The sequence below is a fragment of the Lactuca virosa genome, chromosome 9, assembly GCF_052849685.1.
Source record: "Lactuca virosa cultivar CGN04683 chromosome 9, Lactuca_virosa_CGN04683_v6, whole genome shotgun sequence".
NCBI classification, from domain to species: domain Eukaryota; kingdom Viridiplantae; phylum Streptophyta; class Magnoliopsida; order Asterales; family Asteraceae; genus Lactuca; species Lactuca virosa.
In genome coordinates, this window is record NC_136434.1 from 67957523 (window position 1) to 67966641 (window position 9119).

At 36.8% G+C, this 9119-nt stretch overlaps 1 pseudogene across 1 annotated transcript; it reads left to right on the forward strand.

Moving 5' to 3' along the window:
- Positions 1–5196: 5196 nt before the first annotated feature.
- LOC145140711 (NADH dehydrogenase [ubiquinone] iron-sulfur protein 4, mitochondrial-like) lies at positions 5197–8914 on the forward strand (annotated as a pseudogene). The gene is made up of 8 exons (XR_013722246.1): positions 5197–5979; positions 6099–6227; positions 6355–6384; positions 6497–6633; positions 7780–7822; positions 8145–8234; positions 8381–8587; positions 8712–8914. The product of XR_013722246.1 is annotated as an NADH dehydrogenase [ubiquinone] iron-sulfur protein 4, mitochondrial-like (transcript).
- Positions 8915–9119: the final 205 nt, after the last annotated feature.

The following is a 9119-nucleotide window of genomic DNA, read 5'->3' on the forward strand; positions in this document are numbered from 1 at the left end:
AAACTTGACTTCAATTCAATCCCTCGGCGGTTTGCGGGATAAACAATACCAAGTGGTGTGTGAGTAACATCCGTCTCCATCATTTGTCTAAGTGTCAACTCTTGAGGGGGATTGGGTGGATTGGGGCTATTGGGATATTGTTGCATGTAATTAGGAGGTTGTTGATAAGGTGGGTATGGGTATTGTTGGTGATTGTACATTTGTGGTGGATAAGGTTGGTAGTTAGGGTATTGGTTGTAGGGAGGTTGTTGTTGGGGGTACATTGGTTGTTGGTACATTAGAGGTTGTGGGTAATTAGGTTGATTTGGTTGATGTGCTTGTTGTTGTTGAACTTGAAAAGCATTGTTTTGAGGTTGGTTGTTTTGATGGAAGTTTTGGTTTTGTGGATGTGGTTGTTGATAATTGGGTTGATTTGGTTGATGAGGGGGTGATTCCAAGGTGGTATATCTATGAGAGGTTCTTGGTGTTGTTGTTGTCTTGGTTGTTAGGGTGGGGTATTGGCATCTTGATTGTTTGGGTTTGGGTTAGGATTGTGAGGTGGAGTGTGATTTATGGCTATGTAGTTTTCAAACGGAATGTCTTCAAAGGAATGACCAACAATTGGAGAACTTGCCTCGGTGTCGGTATCACTTGAAGTATGAACTTGATCTTCTATGTTGATTAGTGGAGAAGAGGAAGAAGCTTGAACGAGTTGTTGTTTCTTTGCTTGTTTGGCTAACTTTTTCAACCTTTTTGCTTCTTTTTCATTCTCCGGATTGTAGAGTAGTTCACCGGTTCTTGTAGACCTAGGCATAAACAATCAAATAACAATAACCAATTTCCCCGGCAATGGCGATAAAACTTGGTGGGATGTCAAGTCCACCAAGCAAATTACACCCTTTGTTTGCAAATAAAACGTAATATAATGGTAAAAAGGGGTATCGATCCTCGGGAAAATGGTTGTATTCAATCACCAATACAATCCAATAGAACTAGTGTAAATAAACTAACTAACTACAATTAAACTAAAGGGGGGGGGTGTGTTGTGATTACTTGAAAACTAAAAGACTTAAATAACTAAAAAGCTTGCAATTAAGCAAGAATGTGAGATGCTCAAATATTGGATAGAATTGGTTAACTATGGCAATTCAACACAACGAACATTTGTGTGTTTATCATTAGGATTCAACATGAAGCTTATCATTCATCCCAAATTGGTTATAGCAATCATGAAGCATGATATGCCAAGATTCCTCATAGGTAGTATGGAGGTTGGGGAAGCCCACAACACACCTTCTTAATCAAAATCAAAGATCCAATTGAAGCAATTGAACCCAAGAAGTTGATTAGCCTTAAGAATGAAGGAATCCCCAATTCCTAGAGGATGCCAATGCTTACAAATCCATAAAGGAGTTATGATTCATAAGCTAGAGATGATTTCTACCATCATAAACCCCTTGTTCTAAGTAAATTCAATGATTCAATGCTAAACCAAATAAATAAACCAACAACTGCTCATTCAAGTACCAAGCTCATGATCAAAGTATTAAACAAGCATAAGAAATATGAACTAGAATCATAAACATAAGATAAATGACAATTAAGCATGAATCCTTCAAAAACCCACAAACATCCAAGGGTTTTAGACAAAGTTAACCAAAATAGAGAAATTAGCCACTCATGGTAACAAAATAACAATCACAAAAGTGTATTTGCATCAAGACACTACCAATTAATTACAAAATAGAGAAATTACCCCCAAGGTAAATGGTAAACAAAATGACCAAAATGCCGAAAAGTGTACAGTTGCGCGGGTACCCGCGCGCCTGAGATTCCACCCTCGTAAGTGTTGTTGGAATGCTATTGGTCCATTCCTCTCCACTAACCATTCCACTACCCAAGATTCCCTTGGTCCCCTCCATGACTCATATGATTTGAAATTGGCCAATCACCTTCAAGCTTCAAATATGGATGCTCCAAGCCCAAAATAACAATCCATGACCCATCTTCACAAGACCACTTCATCCAAGCCTTCAACTTTTTAAGCCCAAATCTCCTTTGATGGATCCGCAAAGCCCAATAGTGCATCGAGAAGCCCACTAAGCCCAACTCCAGTCAAACCACAACCGTAATGAGCTCCAAAACCCTACAAAATATCTCATGCAAAATAGAAAAGTACACGACACGATCCATGATAAAGAAAATAAAGAATATACAATGGAATACTAATAAAAAGAGCTAAAAATACTAAAATAAACTAATAAAATAAGGAAATAAAATAAGTTATCACTTCGCAATAGGGCCAAATCAATCACTCTGAGGATATTTAACCCATGCAGCATGCGACTTATCATATTAACTCAATGGTTAATTCACACTACCCAGAGTCCCACAAAGCACAAAGCAAGCAACATTCGTGCAGTAACACTCCATGCCATAGACCAATCAAAAGGGCTTCTCAATCTCACTGCCTACCAACATCTTCGTTGTACTAACATACTTCCTAGGTTCTCCTAGGATTCCTCACCTCATCCTACCATCAGCTGCTGAAGAACTCCCACCAATGTCAGCTAGCTATCTTATGAATACAATCACATGCCACAAAAGCTTAGATAATCCTTCGAGTAAAAGATTCAACCCTACAACGGTTAGACTCATACGAGAGCTGTGAAATAGAGTCAAATCCATCACTCTGAGATTATTTAACTTTCGCAACATGTGACTTAACATATTCACTTAATAGTTAACTCACGTCACTAAGATTTCTACAAGCACTGAGCAAGCAATATTCAGGCATCGGAAAGTCTAGCCAATATACCACCTATTCAGGCCATTCTATCCAATCATCTGAAATCCATACTAGCATGCAACTCTAAAAGCTTAAACAACAGGCATACAAAGGCATATCTCCTAACATGAAATCCTGAGCAGATCCTTAGCTCTAGTCTAGCATGCAATTCTTATATAACATGACAAACATGTATGGGTATTATGGGAATCACTTACTTGAGCTCGAATGACTGCACGCACCACATCCTTTTTCTTTATAAAACTATTTTTAGAAAATTTATTTTCTTTCAAAATTATTACCAATTCCTCATTTTGAGTTCAGACACATCGAGAGTGTGCCCGAATTTCTCAAACCAAGGCTCTGATACCAACTTGTAACGTCCCAAAAATTTAAAACAAAAGTTTGATTTTAATTATAATAAAACCATCAACTCAAAAGTGTTTTATAAAACCCTAATAGAATCAAAGTGAAACCAAAACATCCAGATACATCAGAGTCAAATAAAATGTGGAACAAAGTGGCGTGTGCGATGCAATCGCCCCGAGCTATTCCTCTTGGACCTAGAAGTACCTGAAACATAAACTGAAAACCATAAGCATGAAACTTACTGAGTTCCCTAAAATACCCGATACCATACATATCAAACCTATAACGGGCCCCGCTCGGCATCAGGCCCCGCCCAACATCGAGCCTCGCTCGGAACAGATCTGCCAGTCATCAGGCCCCGCCTGGCATCGGGCCCCACCCGGTATACATACAAACACATAAACACATGCAAGAATCACAAAGATAAATAGCATACAATATAGTCATCAGGCCTCGCTTGGCATCGGGCCCCGCTCGGTATACATATCAGATAACAAACATGCAAGAGTCACACAGACAACTAGCATCCTAATCATATCAAGTCATGGGCCGACATCTGTGCCTTTGACATGCCAAACAGAGGGAGGAAACTCACCTGAATCACAAAGCTAACCCCAGCGAACTGCTCTCCTACCAAAAGAAGGGTGCTCGACACCTCCTAACAATCCACACAAGGTAAACCCTAAGTCAAACTTCTAAAATAGATTTTTGACCCAAAGTCAAACCAAACCAAAGTTAACAGTCAAAGTCAAAGTCAATGGTTAAAATACCAACAGTTGACCCTCACGTCATGACCAGTCCTTGGCCACGTCGTGAGAATGCACTCAGACATATTCCAGCTCGAACTCACACCAACTCAGCAACTCGGACGAATCGACTCAAAAGCAGTCCTCACGACGTGAGCCTTCCGTGGCTATGTCGTGAGTTTCAAATGTTCAAGTTTTTCGGGGAAAACCCATTCTCACATCGTGACACTCCCTGTGTCACGTCGTTAGCATAGTCTGATTCCAAATCCTAATGTTTTGAGTCCTTAATCCGATAAAATATGATGCTCAAGGGACCCTTGCATGTCCTAAACCCACCTTAGATCAAAATGACAAGAAATGGCCCCAAACTCATGCAAGATTCATAAATCACAACTAAACTTCAGATCCATAAAATATGATGCTTAAGGGACCCTTAGAGGCCATAAAGTTGCCAACTTTATGGATCTCCTCCATGCAAACTTCCACAATCATGAAGGAATAGGTACAATAACCTAGATCTAGTAACTTAAACTCATAAAGGCTGAATCTTGGGCACTTACAAAAGGTCCAGAATGTGCACAAGATGATGATAATGAAGCCTCCTTGTTGGACCAACACTCTAGAACATCTTCTTCTTCTTCTTCTTCTAGCCACTAAAACACCAAAGTAGATCCAAAACCACCAAGAGGGATTAGGGTTAGGGTTTTTCTAAGTTGGAGGGAGGTGGAGGTTGAGAAATGAACCCTAAAACTGAGTTAAGGGGGCTTAAATACATGGGAAACCCTAAAAGTTCATGGGCTTGGGTTGCAGTGCTCCTCACGTCGTGAGCTCTTATTGCTCACGTCGTGAGCTCAACATATATAAAACTTCTTCATTTAATCGCTCCTCACGTCGTGACCCTTCTATGGTTCATGTCGTGAGCCTTGGTTTTACCCAAAAATCATGCCTTTGACTCCTTGAAACCTTAATTTGACTCTTCCAGGAAAATGGGTGTTACGTTATTAGACTATCTTTATCACATCAAGGAGGAGTATCCCGACAAATGCTTGCACTACAAGAAATATACCCTTTAATGACATGAAAACAATGACACGCACTGATTTACGAAACGCATTTTTTGTTTATCCTAAAAATAATGTTAGCCTTCCAAATTTTGAAGGATAGAGGACACGCATTTGTGCGTGCTCTAAAATTATTGTCCCACAAAAAAATTACAAAGACGGAGGGCGATTATTTTAAACGTGCGTCCTCTATGACTGTCTGTCGCTTTATGATTTTTTCACTCAAAACATGTGTTCTTCAAAGGGGAAATGAAATCCTCTGAAATTCTAAAATTTTGAAATACCCCAATTCAAGATCTCCTTTCATTCTCTTCTTCCATTCTCTCTACAAACCCTAATCACGATACCATCTTTGTTATACACCTCGGACAACTCATAACCCTATTCAACATATGCAACATATGTCGACTCTCGAACAAAGATCTCACCTCGCCTCCCCTTTCCGATAACATCAGGTCCGACGGCCTTAGGCTTACTTCTTCTATTGCTCAAATTTACAAGCCCTACGTCGTATTAAGGTGTGTTTTGGTTGATTTTCTCTTCCCAATGTTTTCGTTCTTCTATCAGAACCCTATCTTGCTAAATCCCTTTTTTCTTCCCGGCTTAATTTTTCTCCATTTGATTTATCGAAGGAACAAACTTCTGATTCTTGTTAAATCCCTTTTTTTTCACGACTGCATCTTTAACCCCCCCACTCTATCAAAGCTCTTTATATATAAATTGAAGCCACGGTCCCTAATTGTCAAGAACTTCATCCCAAAGAAGCCTAATTGTCAATAAATTCATCCCAAAGCTCTCTATATATAAAATGAAGGCACCGTCCCCTCTTCTCTTTCTAGAAACCGAAAAATCAGACGTGAGTACTCCTTATATGTTGATGAGATGTCAGATGAAATATTTGATTTCATGTTTTAAAGCATGTAAAGTTCCGACCAAGGAAGACCACAACGGATATGATTTCACCGGCTCGAACTGCTTCACAGCAAGGAGCTGGAAAAGTTGGAAAGTGGAAGATTAATTTTATGTCGACACAGAAGTATGTTTCTTTCTCTTCTTTTGTGATTCTCACATACACCACAACTTAAAGGAAGTATTGTCTTTCATTTAAACATCTACCTGATGGAATAAGTGTTATTTTTTTTCCAATTTATTTAGATGGGAAAATCCATTGATGGGTTGGACATCCACAGGGGATCCTTATGCCAATGTTGGTGATTATGCACTTAGTTTTAGTAGTGAAGCAGATGCAAAAGCATTTGCAGAAAGACATGGTTGGATTACATTGTGAGAACTACATACAACCTTTTTTACAGCTTTGTTCTTGTTATCATCTTTGCTTTTGAACATTTCAATTTTCCAAAGTTTGTTCTTCAGCTTGTTTATTGATCATCTAAGTGATTCTTAACTGCAGGTTAAGAAGTACCACTCACCTTTATTGAAGGTTTGACACTCAAGAACCAACTCTAATTACTTCTTTTAATTACCTCTACATGAAACAATCATGGGTTTGTTGGGGTTTTTCAAATCTAACCAATCTGATACCACATATACAGGTACCATGTGCATGGCCATCAACATCATACCCATCAAGAATTACCACTAGAATGCTCTGTTATTGATGTTAATGTCAAAATAAATGAGAAACATATATGCCATTTTTATCCTCCACGTTATTGATGTTATTTATCAGGTAAGCTGTTGCATTATGCATAATTTTGTGTTTTAAAATAGCCAACTATCTCATACAGGTAATTAACACATGAATATTCAGATAGATTTTTTTGTTTCACTCATGTAAGGTCTTAAATTTTCATCTTCTTGAGCCATTGAGGAATGTGAATTTATTTTTCCCTAAAAAATGAATTTGACAGATTTCATTTGCTTGGCTATGTCAAATCTAACCCTTTATTTTATAAATAAAGCCAATGAACTTAAGTTCAAGGAAGAAAAATACCCTTTTTCGTCACAAGGTTTAAATTTAAGTTTGTCACTTTATCAAATTGGACGAATTTGCCCTTGTAGTTGATTTTAAGGCTACCTGATGACGATTTCAAGTTTTTAGACAAAACTACCCTTGCTTTCAGGTTTGATGTCTTATGTATCTATGTGGATAGAGTGTAATATGGTATTTTGGCTTACATTGGATGATTTTACCTCCAATGTTGATATTACTGTTTCTAATGGGATTTTTTTTCACAATATGCCAACTTCTTTATCAATTTTTTACAACAAACTTTGATTGACTTACTGGAAACTTTTTACCAATATAGACAATGTACTTTACTTTTCACCCATAGTTACATTTCTTTGTCCATAATAGCAACTTACTTACCAAAAATGGGAATATGTAACAATCGCTTATGTCAGCTTATGTCAGCTGATTTCCTTCTATCCCAATGAGGAGTATAGATAAATTATTGCTCATTTGTTATAAATACATATGAATGAACATTTAAAAGACCAGGAGTCGATGACCTTTTAGTGCAGCTAGCCCATTTTTATGAAACTATAATATATTCTGATCAACAGTCGATGGTATATTACTTTATTACCCTTCATTTGTTTTCTTTATTTTTCACAGATTTTGGTTTTCTATTGTTAGTCCCATGGTTTATTACTTTTACAACTATGACATTGACAAGGAAAAAAATCAACTTACTTTCAAATTTTACATGCATTAGAGAAAAAGATGAATTTTTTTCTTTTCTTTATATTTTGTTTAATGGAAATCTTGGGAAGCAACGCAAGTACATTGCTATTTTCACACATTATTTAGTGATTATATATTATTATTACTAACTCACTTCATGTGTTTGTGTGTCAATGTTGCTTGTAGGCGGCATGTAAAAACGCACCAAAAAGAAGTGAGGCGAAAAGAGGTTTCGTCTCTAGCAGATTTACTTTGACTTTTATTATTTTTAATTTTTTTTTTTTGATTATTCGTCTACATTCTACTGAAATTGTAAATTAAGTTTGATTTATTGGAATGTTCATTTATAATAATAATAGCCAGATTTAGTTTGGAACCAATCCAAAAACTACAAAAAAATTTAGATTGTCTAATCTTCTTTGAAGTTGAATGCAAAAAAGTACATTGCCATTTAGACCATTTTTTCGACCATGCACCAACTGTGCGATGAGTTTTTTCTAGTTTATATTAAAATCTAAACTTTACTTGGTTTTTCTATATTTCTTTGTTAGGCATTGCTAGTACATCAACTAGAAGATCTTGGAGAAAACCTTCACATCAGGCGTGATACATATAAACATATATCTTATCATTCATAAAAAGTAAGCACGAACATTCTTCTTCTTCTATATTTTTTAATCATTTTGGATGTGTGGTAAACTCTAGTTATATATAATGTCTAATCATTTGTTTTTGTTTTTGTTTTTTTTTTCAGTCAACTATTAACTAAGTAATTGGTGTTGAGCAGGGATGACAATATATCTAGCTGAAGATGTCATAAGCAATGCTTCCATTCATCTTGATTCAAACCATGGTCGTGTTCATGGCGGTGAAGCACAACCTATGAACAAGAAAAGGAAGCACGAAAATGCAATTTCATTTCTTGAAAATCAATCTCATTCCAATTTGTGTGAAGATAGCTACACTCGGGGCTCTAAAAACACTTTTAACTGTGGTATGTTTTTGGTTTTCTCCATCAATTACTTTATTGAATATCATTATTATTACTTCATGGCGCGTAGTTCTAAAGGTTGTTGATTGTGTGATTAATATTTTTTTTTTCCGGCTAATGCTTCAAGCCCTTACTTGTCATCCACGCCACGTGGACAACCGCTCATGACACCAAGTTCAACATTTTTACCTGGTGTACCAGGTGACAAACCAATGACACGAAGGATTTTTTACATGATATGTGAAACAAGAAGGTGTCCCTTAATAGCAATGTAGTATTAGGTTATATATATAGTTAGGGAAAACCCTTTAATAACATTGTACTATCTGATCACCTTAATATCAATGTATTATAATTTTTTGATAACTTGTTTGACATAATATTGGATGAATTTGATTGTTTTGGTATATATTTGTTTCCATATTTTTGTATTATGCGTAAAGGAGTATCATAAAGGCACGTCGCAAATGCATATCGTAAATGGTTGCTGAGTTTTATGACACACAAATGCGTGTCATCTTCATTTATGATAGGG